Source organism: Salvelinus sp. IW2-2015, linkage group LG10, assembly GCF_002910315.2.
Source record: "Salvelinus sp. IW2-2015 linkage group LG10, ASM291031v2, whole genome shotgun sequence".
In the NCBI taxonomy this organism is placed as follows: Eukaryota; Metazoa; Chordata; class Actinopteri; order Salmoniformes; family Salmonidae; genus Salvelinus; species Salvelinus sp. IW2-2015.
Window position 1 is genome coordinate 13,883,957 of NC_036850.1, and position 16,932 is coordinate 13,900,888.

General features: G+C 43.4%; 1 protein-coding gene and 1 long non-coding RNA gene across 2 annotated transcripts in view; one reads left to right on the forward strand and one right to left on the reverse strand.

Annotated features, from left to right (window-relative positions):
* The window catches only part of LOC111969323 (CD276 antigen), a 29,852-nt gene extending 22,121 nt beyond the window's left edge, over window positions 1-7,731 (reverse strand). The window contains exon 1 of the mRNA XM_070445288.1: window positions 7,635-7,731. The gene's annotated coding sequence lies outside the window, so the exon portion shown is untranslated. The remainder of the gene's footprint in view (window positions 1-7,634) is intronic.
* LOC139028317 (uncharacterized) overlaps window positions 1-16,932 on the forward strand; it is a 139,682-nt gene that overhangs the window by 114,427 nt on the left and 8,323 nt on the right. The gene's annotated exons all lie outside the window — the stretch shown is intronic.

Genomic DNA, 16,932 nt, shown 5'->3' on the forward strand with positions numbered 1-16,932 from the left:
GGAGGGCAGATGCCAGAAGAGAAGCGCATTTGGACCGATGGAAATTGTTAGTAAACGAATAACAGGAAGCACAAAACCACGAGTCATTTGAACTCTCTGGAGAATATGAGTTGTGGTAGAGGAGCCTGGTAAGCAGCTGAGAAGGTGCAGGAGAGTTTGTGCAAGGTAGCATTATTAGTTTGTGAGAGTCCGGGTGCCACACAGCTAAGGTACGTGATAATTACTCGTATGGGTCTGTCGACGCGCTGTCCACCTGTGGCTTATTCCATTTGCAGAGTTGTAGCACGGACAATTTCCCACCCCTACTGCGAGAGCGCACCGGCTGGAAGATTGTGAGCTTAGAAATTGAAAGCTTCCAGTGTTGCGTACAGCCGACACAACTGGCAAGGATTTAGATCGCCGTGCTAGTAAGATTAGCCCACGAGGCTAGTGCTAAGCCTAAATCAGACACACGGATCGAGGTGGAGCAGTACGCGGTGGGCTGGAGGGGCCTGCTGAAAGTGTGACGCTCACCCAAATTAAGGAATTCAAAGTCCAGCCCTCTGCTCAAGGACGCTCAAAGCTCAGCCCCCAGCCGCCCCGCGATGGACTCAGCATAGCCGAGCGCGAGAGGTAGGACAAAAGGAAGGAGGGCAAGCGAGGGTCTTGACAGGGGCTGGGAGAGAACGCCACTTGTCACACAGACAGGCGTCTTCATTAGCATGTATGAGGTGAGCTGAGCAAGGTGACCACACATACAGAACGGGCACACGTGTGGTAAAAAACGAAGATTCCTGTAGCGCAACAGTGGCAGTGGACATCTCACCTCGTCCTCCGCATGCACACACGCACGCACACACACAACCAGGCAATGCAGGCACACACATACGCACCCACGCACGCACGCAGCCGACACACCCAACACACACACAGCACACACACACACACACACACACGCACACACACACACACACACACACACACAACACACACACCACACACACACAACACACACACAACACACACCCAATCCACAAGCAGAGGGCATTGTTATTCAGCTCAGTCCTGGCTCCTGACAGCTCCACAGCACTGTGAGAGCCAGTCTGAGACACAGGGCATTCTGACACTACAACATCCACTGTCATAGTACTGCTCCACAACAGACAGGTCCCAATCACCGTGTTCAGTGACACCCACACACACAAACACCTACACGCAGGCACGCACAAACACATTAACATCTCACTCTGCTTGCGATCACTAAAGTTGAATTCACTCAGTTCAATAGAATGTACCCCCGTATCCACATCTAGGAGAATGCAACACATTGCCTACACATTCAGTGTTGATGTGCCATTCAGCTGACCCTGGTCAGTGGGACACAACCCTAAACAGAAATACCTAAACGTGTAATAACCGGATCCCTTTAATAACCTGGGCTGTTAAACACAAGGACTTCAATAAGACCACAGCTTCCATCTCCCTCCAGCTCCTGAAGCAATAACCCACARTGTTCAATAACCCTGGTTCATAACTGCTTCTCCAATAACAAACACAGAATAGAACTCGGCTTCAAATGAACTGTGCTTAATAACAGTGAACATCACCCACTAGGCCAATAGGCACCCTACACACAGGTTCAATTACCCCTGCTCGATAACAGACGGCAGAGCTACCAGTAGTACTGTTCATTAGAAGACGTTAGGTACACATGTTCAGAGATATGGTAAAGCCCCTTTGTCGAACACGGCATAAAGGAACAGCCATGATAAGAGTGCACAGACATACATACACTGGAAGGCAAATTGCGGCGGTAATATTGACTTAACTAAGTAAACACACACAGGCAGTGTAGTTAGTGTTCTGTCTGGCTAAGTAGTGAGCTGCTTCAAAAGCTGTGGCAATAATGCCCCCATCGGGTGGTCAAAAGTACTGCAGCTCCAGACATGTTGGTCTTTGCACGAATGACCCACCTGAATATCTAACGAACAGGAAGTTCACAGATGCTTAGTGGCCTTTCACAACAGCTATTCTTTCAGTCAATGTCGTTGTTCAAACACGCCAACTAAAGGCTTTCTTCAAAGCCTTTCCAAGCCCAAAACCTTTCGAATACGTCCAGGGGAACACAAATAAAAAGCAACATCTGGAATACATTGAGAGATGTAGTGGTAGTTTAGACATGGTCAGCTTAACACTGCTGGGAATTATCCCTCGCGACACATAGAGAATCGATTCTAAACCTGATCCTTTCCTCCCCTCCTGAAAGAGAGACACAAAATGGAGGGGATTATGTAGGTCTCTGAGCCTTGAATAATGGGGTCACTCATGACATTTACCAATTTAACACTGTCTCTCCATATCTGGGCTACAGTCATCATAGAGTGAAAGCCATCTCTGTCWYTGAGAGATATATGAGGTGCAGATAGCTAGTAGAGCAGACAGGAGCTCAGGTTGCTTATTTTCAGCAACGTAATAAATCAAGATGCACCACACTTCCTTTCTCCTGACTCTGTCTGTCTATCTCTCTTTCTCCCTCTCTCCCGCTCTCATTTGTTGTTTATGCTCTCTCCATCTTCTTCTCTCCACAAACATGGCGGGCGGGTGCTTTATCAGGGGGAGCTGGTCTCATATCCCGTCAATAAGCTGTTAATGGGCTCTGACAGGCAGATAATGGTGGGCCAGTTGCAGAGGAGCTGCCTGGGAGATAAGGACAAGCCTAACCTTCCTCCACCACCTGCCTGAGAGAGAAGAGAGAGAACACAACCTGGGATGAGTARGAGGAGCGAGCCATAGGAMCAAATCCATSCCAGCAGGAGYGGGGGTGGGGTGGATTTGAGTTTGTGCAGCTTAATCCAAATGACTGGGGTTAAGGTGAGCCTATACGCTATGCATACGATTACAGAAAAGCCAAGCTAAGTTGATCAAACTGTATTATTGTAGAGGTGGCAAAGGTTTGGGTTCTAATCCCTCAGATAGACAAGTGTTTGACACCTGCTGGCCCTGGTAATAACCAAAACCATGTCTGGGAGGGTAGAGCCCTTGCTCAAATCTGAGGCTGCAATTCTGTTCTGCCTTATGAAGGGGTCAGGGAGCAGTGGATGTCTGCATTAATGCTGGGGGTTAAGGGGTTTTAAAGGGTCAGGGGCTGGGGCTATGTGTCTGGGTGGTACCTTGAGCCCGTCTCCTCCTGAGACACAGTGACCTCACTCAGGACCCTGTAACCATGGCAACACCTGGCCCAGCCTCTCCGGAGACACAGTGACCTCAGTCAGGGCCCCGTAACCGTGGCAACACCCGACCCTGCTTCTCCTGAGACATAGTGACCTCACTCAGGGCCCTGTAACRYTYGAAGCACCCGGTAACCGTGGAAACAACCTGTAGGTAAGTGTCTCCTCTCTCTGTATGTCAGGCAGGGAAGCTTCTTCCTCAGCACAGATCAGAGCGGTGGTGGTGGGTCGTTACCCGCATCAATGTTTAAGCGATCCCACAAGACAGCTTTTTTAGGACTTGTTCAAATAATCATGAGGTGCTTGATGGGTAATGCACTCTGTTTAAATGGCTAGGCTACAGTGCAGAGTGAGCGGGGGGAGAGAGGGAGGGGCCAGCAGCTCAGTGCAGTAGCCAACCTGCTAGTAGACTGACTGGGCATTATGTATGCATCGCAGAGAAAGCAATCTTTGTCGAGCCTGTCCTCGATTGTTTTTAAAAGGATACTTCACTGGCCACAATCAAATTAGTAAGAACATCACTGATACGGGGTAATAACCCTAAATTGAATTTCTGTGCGGGCCAAAACGTCCTCTCTCTACAGAATCAATTGCTGTGAAGAGAAAAGGAGGACAGGGAGAGGGCATTCCTAGTTAGCAGACCTCAAAGGGTACACCAGAGATGCGGGCGTGAGCTATTTACACGCTTCAGGGCCTTGCCATAATGTCTGCCGCTCTCTGACTGCCACACTAGATGTGATCTATTCAATTATGCTAATTAATTAGAACTACCTCCCAGCTCTCGTCATTAAAACTGAATCCAGGTCAGCTTGCCATTTTTGCATTTGCATGAATACAATTTCCCTTTTAACGTGGAGATGCTAAGAGCGGGCAGGTGGGCGCAAGCAGCAGCAAATGGCAGAGGCCTGGCAGGCTGGTGGCAGTGCTGACAGAACAGAGAGCATGACAACAAGCAATTAGCCAGACAGCATCCTGTTAATGCTTCTGCTTTACACTACTGGCTCTACTTGCCTCTCAGCTGCTAATGCTGCTTATGGACTGGATCTCTAAGCCTACTTACTGTGCTGGTGTTGCTGCTTGCCTTGCCTGTTTAACTTAGAGCACCCCCTGAGGTACTGCTACTAGTCTAGTGCATTAAACAGTACATGGAGTATACAAACATTAGGGACACTTGTTTCCCAATTCGTCGTGGCATGACTCTACAGGTGTTGAAAGTGTTCCACAGGGATGCTGGCCTATGTTGACGCCAATCTTCCCCCTTGAATCAAGTTGTCTGATGTCCTTTGAGTGGTGGACATTATTGATACACACGGGAACTGTTGAGCGTGAAAAGCCAGCAACATTGCAGTGCTTGACAAACCCGGTGCACCTGGTACTACTACCATACTCTGTTCAAATGCACTTCAATTTGTGTCTTGCCCATTTACCTCTGAATGACACACATACCATCCACTGTCTCAAATGTCTCAAGACTTAAAATCCTTCTTACCTGTCTCCTCCCTTCATCTCACTGATTGAAGTGGATTAAACAAGTGGCATCAGTAAGGGATCATCAGCTTTCACTGGATTCATCTGGTCAGTTTATGTAATGTACAGTTGAAGTCAGAAGTTTACATACCCTTAGCCAAATACATTAAACTCAGGTCTTTTCACAATTCCTGACATTTAATCCTAGTAGAAATTCCCAGTCTTAGAGTCAGTTAGGATCACCACTTTATTTTAAGAATGTGGAATGTCAGAATAGTAGAGAGAATGATTATTACAGCTTTTATTTCTTTCTCACATTCCCAGTGGGTCAGAGGATCTACTACACTCAATAAGTATTTGGTAGCATTGCTTTAAATTGTTTAACTTGGGTCAAACGTTTCGGGTAGCTTCCACAAGCTTCACACAATGAAGTTGGGTGCATTTCTGGCATTCCTCCTGACAGAGCTGGTGTAACTGAGTCGGGTTTGTATGCCTCTTGCTTGCTCAAGCTTTTTCAGTTCTGCCACAAAATTTCGATTGAGATTGAGGTCAGGCTTTCTTGATGCCACTCCAATACCTTGACTTTGTTGTCCTTAAGCCATTTTTGCCAACTTTGGAAGTATGCTTGGGGTCATTGTTCATTTGGAGAACCCATTTGCGACCAAGCTTTAACTTCCTGACTGATGTCTTGAGATGTTGCTTCAAATCCCACATAATTCTCCTCCTCATGATGCCATCTATTTTTGATGTGCACAGTCCTCCTGCAGGCAAAGCCACCCACAACATGATGCTGGCTACCCTGTGCTTCCGGTTGGGATGGTGTTCTTCGCTTGCAGCCTCCACTTTTTCCTCCAACATAACGATGTCACTATGGCCAAACAGTTTATATTTTGTTTCATCGAACCAAGAGGACATTTCTCATAAAGTATGATCTTTGTCCCATGTGCATTGCAACGATAGTGCTTTTTTATCGGTTTTGGAGCAGTGCTTCTTCCTTGCTGAGCGGCCTTTCAGGTTATGTCGATATAGATCGTTTTACTGTGGATATAGATACTTTTGTACGCTGTTTTCCTCCGCATTTCACAAGTCCTTGCTGTTTGTTCGGATTGATTTGACTTTTGCCACCAAAGTATGGTTCATCTCTAGAGACAGAACGGTCTCTCTCTGAGCGGTATGCGGCTGGTGTCCCATGGTGTTTATACTTCCGTACTATTGTGTTGTACAGATGAACGTGGTACTTCAGGCATTTGGAAGTTGCTCCCAAGGATGAACCAGACATTTTTCTGAGGTCTTGACTGATTTCTTTTGATTTTCCCATGATGTCAGCAAAGAGGCACTGAGTTTGAAGTAGGCCTTGAAATACATCCAAGATACACCTCCAATGAGCTCAAATTATGTAATTCAGCCTTCTAGAGCTTCTGAAGCCATGACATCATTTTCTGGACGTTTTTCCAAGCTGTTTAAGGGCACAGTCAACTTACTGTATGTAAACTTCTGACCACTGGAATTGGATACAGTGAATTATAAGTGAAATTATCTGTCCTGTAACATTGTTGGAAAAATGACTTTGTCATGCACAAAGTAGATGTCCTAACCGACTTGCCAAACCATTGTTTGTTAACAAGAATTTTGTGGAGTGGTGTATGTAAACTTCCGACTTCAACTGTATACTCAGTGTAATATGGATACTGAAACAAAGACAACCTGTCACCACACAGAGCCCTCTGCAGAAGACTGACAACAGTCCGCTGTGCTAAGCAACATATTTTATTTTAACAATGGTTAACACAACAGTTAGACCGGGGACTATACCTCTGTCTTACTAGAGTTGTATTGGAGAGTGCACGGCAATGTGGCGCCTCAGATGTTATCCTGTGTGGAAGATGGTATTAATTGCTGCAAGCACAGGAGTGACACTGATACGGTTATTTAATGGCGGAGTAGAGGAGAGACACTGTAGAAGACAAGTGGGATTAGCAAGGGCCTATAATCCTAATCAGAGACCTACTGGAGACAACAGGCCCAYAGGACCCCAGGTCTCACACGCACACATACAGACACACACACACCAYCACATACACACGTGCACACCCACTCACTATTTCCACATGACAGTTTGTCTCTATCGACAGACTTCAAAGCACATGACTTAGAGTATGAATTAAAACATGCTGTACAGTGTTACCTAATACTGTAAATCCTTAATTCAACAGTAAACTCCAGTAAGTAAATAAAAGATAATCATATATTGTGTGAGGTAAAAACATTATTAACTACAACTTAAAGAGCTACACAGAATCAGTRCGAGACGCCTCCCTCCCTCCGTCCCAGCAGCCGCCAAAGCCAGTAATCAGCAGGCCAGAGACCCATGAAGGCTGGAACAGTACTAGGCCCTAATGAAGCCCTGCTCCTAGCTCTCTCACTCTCAGAGTCTCTGTCTGACTGCTGACTCCAGCACACTGCACTGAGCACTACAACAACCCTGCTGCCTAYTGCCCAGGCTACACCAACCACAACTCCCCCTTCTTACTGGAACATGAGAGGCTGACTCCCCCACCACACTCTCTGACTCACTGGAGAAAAACGACACTCTCTGCAAGTCTCTTCTCAGGCAGGACCTCACCCTACTAACTACCCCAGGGCCCCATTTTAGCTCTGGCTAGAGAAGTACAAACCCAACCAATTTTCCTGTCCAAATATAACTTTCTCCTCAGTCATAACTTTCTAAATGTTCCCATTCTGTAAAGTTTTCATTGTCTTTACTTTTTGCACTGTTAAGAATATTAGTTTGGAGAGTAAGCCTCATTTGAGTTGTTGTTTTGTCTTCCTTGTTCTTTGAAGGGAATGACTAAAAACCCTGTTAAAGCGTATTGTTTAGATGGCGATGGAATTACACTTGGTGGTAGCTTTGATCTCTGGGTAATGGCGGGCCATGGAGGGGGATAGGTGGACACCACCCACCGAGAGCTTGCACAGCAAGCAGCGTGGGCAGCAGGAGGGACAGCATGGTCTTCCTGGGGGGTCTCGGTAGCGCGGGTCAGCCTCGTCAGACACAGCACTGTGGAAACAAACACAGAGARATGATCCGATTCGCTCTGGCCCAATTAATTTAAATACAACATTTCAGACAAGAAATCATCCAAAGAAAGACAGGGGAGTGCAAACAGCTACTGCTCATGTGAACTAAATACAATGTCAACATTAAACCAGCGTGTTTGCTGTGGGAAATCCTGCGAAAGAGAAGAAAGAAGAGAGAGAGACAAAGAGAGATAGAAAAGAAATTAAGAGAGAGAGAAGAGAGAGAGGGGAGAGAGAGAGAGAGGGAGAGAGAGGAGAGAGAGAGAAGAGAGAGAGAGAGAGAGGCAGAGAGAGAGAGCAGAGAGAGAGAGAGAGAGAGAGAAGAGAGAGAGAGAGAGAGAGAGAGAGAGAGAGAGAGGACAGAGAGATAAGAAAGAGAAATAAGAGAGAGAGAGAAGAGAGGGAGAGAGAGAGAGAGAGAGAGAGAGAGAGAGAGAGGGAGAGAGAGGAGAAGAGCAAGAGAGAGAGAGAGAGAGAGAGAGAGAGAGAGGGAGAGAGAGAAACGAGGAGAGAGGAGAGAAGAACGAGAGAGATGAGAGAGAGAGAGAGAGAGAAAAAAAAAAAAAAAGAGATTATGACCTGTTGCCACAAGAAAGGTGCAACCAGTGAAGGACAAACACCATTGTAAATACAACCCATATTTATGTTTCTCTTCTGTACTTTAACTATTTGCACATAATCTGACATTTGAAATGTCTTAATTATTTTGGAACTTTTGTGAGTGTAATGTTTACTGTTAATTTGTATTGTTTATTTCACTTTTGTTTATWATCTACTTCACTTGCTTTGGCAATGTTAACACGTTTCCCATGCCAATAAATCCCTTAAATTGAAATTAAATTACTAGAGAGGGAGTGATAGGCAGAGAGATAGAGTGAGGGAAGAGAGTGAGCGAGAGAGGTAGAGAGAGAGAGGGAGAGAGAGTAGGGGGGAAAGAGCTAGAGGGCTGTACACAGTACAAGGCATTTCTTTCAGGCCATTAGAACTGAGTGAAGGGAACTTCCATTCTGACAGGAAACAGCCCAGTCATTCGCCTAGTGGCCTCAGGACGCCCACCCGTGGGAAAACTTTAGATGTAATGAACTCTTTTGACTCCTACCACACAAAACTGTCTCCTGTCTGCCACCACTCTCTCGGTGGGAGACTGCAGAGACACTGTGTGTGTGTGTGTGTGTGTGTGTCAGGGTTTCCGTTAGCCGGTAATAGCCGGCTTTTGGCCTCTTTTTTTTGAAAAGCCCGAAAAATAAAATTGGCACCCGTCAATTCTCCCGGAGAAGACAAAAAATCCCGTTGCGAAATAATGCTTTTTWGCCTATTCATTGATGCAAATATCAGTTGATGTAAATACATTTGACCGGTCATGCTTCTATGGGTTCATTTGCATAATTTMGTGGAATTAAATCGTTATGTATCTTATTTATCACACGCGCACAGCATACATATACATGTATGAAAGACCAAATTTTTTGGAGCCACGATTAAAAAGAGCTAGTAATTTTATTTCTCAACTGGTAATTGAAGCGCGATTCCCAATCGCCATTCAAATGCATAGGCYACGGAAGGCAGGCTTCGTCAGCGCGTCACACACCACTTTGCAATGAGTTGGAGGCAGTATGCATTTTGAAAACATATAGTTACTTAATTGTTTGAAACTTTAACGTTTTACTACTTATTATGAGGCAGGTTTTACCTTGCTTCAAAGTAGCCTAGGCAACTATTGTATAAAGACTTCGTTCCATATGCCATTGAAACCAGTAGCCTATTTCTCTCATGTTCTATTGGTTATCAACTTTCTTTCATCGTCCTGTAGCCAAGAACACATTCGCGGGTAGGCTACTGCCTTGTGCGTATTGCTGAGTTAATAATAATAATAATAATAGTTTATCATCATTTTAAGCTAAACATTCTGATCTGCTGCATCAGATTCATTGCTTTTTAAAGTTGTATTATGTAGCCTAGCATAGCCTACTGGTTGTATGAATGTTGGATCTATCGTTCCACAACTGTCCCAGCCTGTTTGGGCTATTTCTTTCTGGACAAACTGACCAATAGAATAGGTCAACTTTTCTACTATGGGGATAGTAGATTGACATATGCTCATAGGTAAGCGCATCCATAAGGCTGGGGGAAGCGTTCCCTAAGTAAATTTAATTCAATTGCCAAAATTATATAGGCTAATTAGCCTACTCCTGTCTACATAAATAAATAAAAGCATTCAAAATTGGTAACTAAAGCATGATTTCGCCACAGAAGATCATTAGCTTCCCCTAGCCGTAAATAAGMTGTAGATTACTTTTAAATCACATTGCCTACAGTCGGGAAGGAAAGGCATCACAGTTTGGAATGCAAATGGCTATTGCTGTAAAGAGAACACAATGAAAATACTCTAATTTCTCTTTTCATAATTTCTCTTTTCACTACTTAATAATTATGATAATTAAGGATCGGACCCTTTTTTTCAATTTTTGCCTAAAATGACATACCCAAATCTAACTGCCTGTAGCTCAGGACCTGAAGCAAGGATATGCATATTCTTGATACCATTTGAAAGGAAACACTTTGAAGTTTGTGGAAATGTAAAATTATTGTTGGAGAATATAACACATTAGATCTAGTAAAAGATAATACAAACAAAAAAACACGTGCTGTCTTTTTTTATTTATCATCTTTGAAATGCAAGAGAAAGGCCATCATACAATATTGCACTTTAGGCGCAATTTACATTTTGTCCACTAGATGGCAGCAGTGTGTGTGCAAAGTTTCAGATTGATCCAATGAAGTGTTGCAATAGTCTGCCCAAATGTGCCGAATTGATACATGTTCAAGTACATAACTATAGAGAACATACAACAATTATATGGTAATACAAAATGTAAGTTTACACACTCCCAGGAATGTCATACATGATGGATCATTAGCTTATACACTAACTTTCACACATTTAGATGGCCAGATGGGCCAGAGACAGCAGGGGTTCAAACTGTAGAACCCAATTCCTACATTTGAATATAAAACTTAATTTTATCAAACAAAACTATGCTACATTTTATCTCTGGGACCCTCAGGATGACAAATCAGAGCAAGATTACTGAATGTAGGTACATTATTTTCCTTTGAGGTGAATGTATCAAACCATTTGCCGTGATAAAAGTTTTTTGTTGTTGTGCACTCTCCTCAAACAATAGCATGGTATTTTTTCACTGTAATAGCTACTGCAAATTGGACAGTGCAGTTAGATTAACAATAATTTGAGCTCTCTACCCATATAAGACATGTCTATGTCCTGGGACATGTTCTTGTTACTTACAATGTCATGCTAATCACATTAGCGCATGTTAGCTCAACCGTCCCTGTATAGGGACACCGATCCCGTAGTTAACATTTTGTTTTTGGACAGAAGAAGAAGAAGAAACGTATCTGATATAGCCTATAGCCCACGCCTATACGCTATACGCGCTCAGCCATGAGTGACAGGCCTTTTTTGCAAACAGTGATTGAGTTATATTATTAGCCTAAATTATGACTATCCAATCTACTCATCACATTCCGAACAGTAAGCTATCTTACATAAGTTTGCATGGAATGCTTTATTATAAAGGGGAATTTTTATGGTGAAAATTTGCTTCCCCAAACATGAAACTCATGCGCCGTCTATGCATAGGCTTGTGATTTGGCGGATCGTTGTTGGCTGAGGAAAAGTACATGTGGATAGTAATTCTAACATCTTCAAAGTGTGCGATATAAGGACACACGTCATTGCATCCTCGACTTGTAAGTTCTGTTAAGATAAAATGTCGTAATCTAAATGTGATTTCTGTCATTCTGAGCACCGTGGGTGGACGCCCTAATCAGGTCATGCACCCAACGCATATGGGTCAGGTAAATGTCTCAAATGTCTGGTAAATTAAAATGCTGCAGGTCAAATGTTCGGCGCCACGTTTTCATAATGGAAACCCTGGATTGTGTGTGTGTGTGTGTGTGTGTGTGTACACTACCCATGACCCACATACAATTGGGTAAGTAAAATGAGAATAAACACTATAAAATGACAGCAGGGGCACAACAATCATGTGAATATAAACGTTTTGGGGATACTATACATAGACGGGAGGGGTAGACACTGTCCAACTAGTGAAATGCTCCTATATAACCCCTGAAAGTACATGCAATATTAAAATAAAATACTAAAACTATCCAGTATAATATAATAGCACAGACCTAAAAGACTGGATGATACTGATTATGATTAAAATAATACAGAGATCTGTTTCCGCACTGTTACTGTACTCCTCATTTCCCTTTGGCATACAGTATATCCTGTACTGTATTCTCCCTCAACACTCATGTCCTCTCCTGTCCACTATTCTCGCTCCCTCCCTTCCTGAATCCTAACACAGCTAGCATACCCTACTGACGACCCCCAGAGAGAGAGAGGCTGTGAGGGGAGGATAAGGACTATAATGGGTAATGCCAACTGGGGTCAACATGACGGCATGGTATCAGGTGGCTTGTGGGTAGACTAGGCAGGCTACAACATAAGCAGACAGCACAAAAGGGAGTGGTACACTAAGAGGTATGGTTAACGCTGTCACGCCCTGGCCTTAGTTATCTTTGTTTTCTGTAATATTTTGGTTAGGTCAGGGTGTGACAGGGGGGATGTTTGTGTATAGTTGTCTCGTCTGGGGTGGTTGTATGGTATAGGGGGTTTTGGTAGAGTGTATGGGTTTGTGTTGAGTGTAGGTGTCTAGGTAAGTCTATGGTTGCCTGAATGGTTCTCAATCAGAGACAGCTGTCATTCGTTGTCTCTGATTGGGAGCCATATTTAAGGCAGCCATAGGCAGTAGGCTTTTGTGGGTAATTGTCTATGTGTAGTGTTTAGTGTCAGCACTATTTGTTTGAATAGCTTCACGGTCGTCTGTTTGTCTTCAAAATAAAAGGAAGATGTCGTTCTATCACGCTGCGCCTTGGTCCTCTATACAAAGTTACGACGATCGTGACAAACGCAGTCTTCAGCTATGGTGACCAGATTGGTCTGTTCACAGAAATGAAAAGTAGAAGCCTCTGACACTCACTTTGGTTTGTACTGCTATTAACAACGTTACTGAGATAGAACAAAACAAATCCCCACCAAATACTCAATCATAACCAACGTAAACATAGCCTACTTCTTACAGTTAGAGAGCTAAATGTGTTTGTAATAAATTAATTACAAACAGTTTCCAACTATCCAGGTTAGTACATTGCCAAATGAGTCACATCAACACTGCAATGGTCATCAGCTTCCTTCCTTGGCTTAGATGAAAACCTATGATGAAAGACTTTCCATGAAGTGTCCAGATGAGCTCAGCAGAAAGGATGTGGGTAGAAAGGTAACTTCCACACAAAGCTACTTCCATAATAGGACTGTTCCCTGGACCCTGGCTGTCTGTCAGTCTATCTGTCTGTCTCCCTCTGGTCTGGACAGCTGTCCAGCAGGCAGCAGCAGCCAGCCTGCCCATAATTAATTTAGCACGCTAGGACTAGGGACTAGGGAGCTCGCGATCTAGAAATATTTGTCCTGCTCACTGGCTTCAAGTTATTCATGGCAAGGCTGATGCATTGTATGTGTCATAACATACCCGCATGGCATTCATAGAAAACATTACAACATAGACAGATGACATACCTAAGAGTTCTTCATAGTCACAAGTCAGATTTCCTGACACATTGTTAAGTTCCTGTTTAATTCAGTTTCACATAGCTCAGCCAATATGAACTCAGATATTCTTGAGTATGACTGGTACGCAGTGCGAAAGCCACTGTCTGTCGAGGCTGTCTCTGTCCCTTGTGGACAGACAGGACAGCAGGAAGCATTCCCATTTTTTGTATTGAATTACTCAACGTTATTTCCCTTCCCCCTGTCTACTTTCTCCACCAGGACTGGTAAATCCCCTTTTTCCTCTCTCCCTGCGCTACCCAGCTTATTTTGTCCAGCTTAATGTCAGAGGTCAGATCAAACTCATTTGACCACACCTGCAGCCTTAGACAGGCATAAGGCAGGAATTACTTCAGCACACTAACGAGTACAATGATCTGTACTCTGTCTTCACTCAGCAGATCCATTTACATTTGTTGTGGATTTATAAGTTGTGGTATCACATACACAAATGGTATTACCTAAACGTAAGGTGTTTGCTGGAAAAGTCTGATATTGCTAAATGCTTTTCCCTCCATTTTAAGTATGAAGTATTTCTCTTGTCTTTCCCCAAAGCCGGTTATAATTTCCTCTCTAGCCAGCTTAGTATCAAAGGCTATTGTATCCCTCCAGGATGCTGTACCTGCCAAGAAAGCCCAGCTGCTCTGCTCTGACAGTTATATGATAGGCATCATCAGACCAGTGGTTCTGAAGCCCAGTCCTCCAATGCAGTATGGAGCTCAGAATAATAACATAACATAAACAGCAGCTGACACCATGAAACTAACTCTAGCCTCAAGGAGAAATAAAAAGCAAAGCCTTATATAAAAGTTGAGACATTGAGATATGGGTAAAGAAATTATAATTGCATTGTAACCCTCTGTAAAACAACAATGACATTACATCGGCTTATTGAATTCACTTTTATTTGATAAAACCGAGTCTAAGTGGGAGAAAAGTGACAAAGTAAAAGTACAAATTGTTGCTGCAGGGAAATGAATGATAGGGTAGGTACTGTATGTCATTGTTTGGGAGTCACCGAAAGTCGTAGACAACCAGGCAGATTGTGTCATTCTTGGTGGTGGTTACCTGTCATATTCTAGAACAGGGGTTCCCAAAGCTTTTCACTCAGGGAGGCCTCCCTTCCAGCATTGGGGAACGCCGCTAGTTGTTCTAGACATTTCTAACAAGTTATAAATAGCTCTCTAAGGTCTGCAATGACTGACATGATGAGAGGAAAARTGCTGATTGAGGAGTAAGTTGAAAGCCGGACTAAGTTCATTAAACGCCCCACAGTTTAAGAACCTCTGTTCTAGAAGACCTTATCATACTTTATAATCACCCAGGTTGTTTGCTCTATGTTGCCCTGGGCCTGAACATTTCCCCCCTCCCATCTCTGTGATGGGGTAATGCTGCTGTGTGTTCCAAGTTCCAATCACAGCGGTTCCAACAAATAGGAGACCACCCACTGGGCACAGATGTCAATTCAACATCTATTCCACGTTGGTTCAACACAATTTCAWTGAAATGACGTGGAAACAAAGTTGATTCAACCTGTGTCTGCCCAGTGGGCAGTCTATTGTCTAAAAACAAGACAATCATGTTATTATCAAGCTTTACAGACTATAATTAAGTTTAGAGCAGTGGAGGCTCCTCAGAGGAGGAAGGGGAGGTCCATCCTACTCAGTGAATTTCAGATAAATAAAAATAGTGAAACATTTAAAAAATATATATTTTTAGATAAAACTATACTAAATATATTCAAGTTACCAAATAACTAATTAAAACACACTGTTTTGCAATGAAGGTCTACAATAGCCTCAACAGCACTCTCAGGGGTAGCGCCATGGTGTAGCCTGAGGACAGCTATTTTCGTTCTACTCTGGGTACATTGACTTCATTACAAAACCTAGGAGGCTTAAGGTTCTCAACACCTTCCATAGACTTACACTGTAATTATGGCAACTTGTGGAGGATGCCCTCCAACCTATCAGAGCTCTTGCAGCATAAACTGACATGTTGTCTACTCAATCAAAGGATCAGAGAATAAATCTATTACTGAAAGCATAAGCTACCGCTAGCTAGCACTGCAGTGCAAAAAATGTGGTGAGTAGTTGACTCAAAGAGAGAGATAAAGACAATAGTTGAACAGTTTTGAACAAATTAATTTCTTCAAAAATTAAGGAGAAGCATCAGAGAGAAAGTGAGAGACGGAAGCAAGCAGAACGAAATGGGGATAAACCTACCTGAATTTGTCCAATAAAACTTGTTTGCAACTGTTTTGACTAATGGTTACACCATAGATCAACTAGATGCAGGCAAGATTGTGCAAGGCGGTATTGAAAGTGTCACTGTCACCTTGATTACTCTAATTTGTCTCTCGACCTGTGCACCTACGTTATAAACTTTCATTCATAGGCTAGGCTGTAGCAACCTCACAATGGGTATAGGGAAATGTGAATATAACCTCTCTTGGGTAGGGGGCAGTATTTTGACATCCGGATGAAAAGCCTGCCCAAAGTAAACTGCCTGTTACTCAGGCCCAGAAGCTAGGATATGCATATATATATTTGGATAGAAAACGCTCTAAAGTTTCTAAAACTGTTAAAATAATGTCTGTGAGTATAACATAACTGATTTGGCAGGCGAAACAACGAGGACAAACCATCCAGGGGGGGAAAAAAATTGAGGTCATAGGATTTTCCAATGGTTTTCTATGGGATACCCTTATTATTAGGAACCTGGTTGCAGTTCCTATGGCTTCCACTAGATGTCAACAATCTTTAGAAATTGTTTGATGTTTTTCTTTTGAGAAATTAAGAAGTAGTCCTATTCATTGTAAGTGTCACTCCAGGTGGACTCTACTGTTTTGTTGTGCGTGAACAGGAGCGCACTCCARGTTGTTTTTATCTGGTATTAGAAACAGTTCATTCCGTCTTCATTTTTTTTTTACATTTTACATTTTAGTCATTTAGCAGACGCTCTTATCCAGAGCGACTTACAGTAGAGTGCATACATTTTATTACATTTTTACATACTGAGACAAGGATATCCCTGCCGGCCAAACCCTCCCTAACCCGGACGACGCTATGCCAATTGTGCGTCGCCCCACGGACCTCCCGGTTGCGGCCGGCTGCGACAGAGCCTGGGCGTGAACCCAGAGACTCTGGTGGCGCAGCTAGCACTGCGATGCATTTTATCGATTATTTACGTTTTAGGGTACCTGAGGTTGGATTAGGAACGTTGTTTGAAATGTTTGGACCAAGTTTACAGGTAAGATACTTTGATACTTTTAGATACTTTGTAGGCATGTTGGGCGAGTGTAAACCGGTGTATTTCAGAATCAAACGCGCCAAATAAATTGACATTTTTGGGACATAAAGAAGGACATTATCGAACAAAAGGACCATTTGTGATGTTTCTGGGACATTTTGGAGTGSCGACAGAAGAAGATCTTCAAAGGTAAGGCATTAATTATATCGCTATTTCTGACTTTTGTGTCGCACC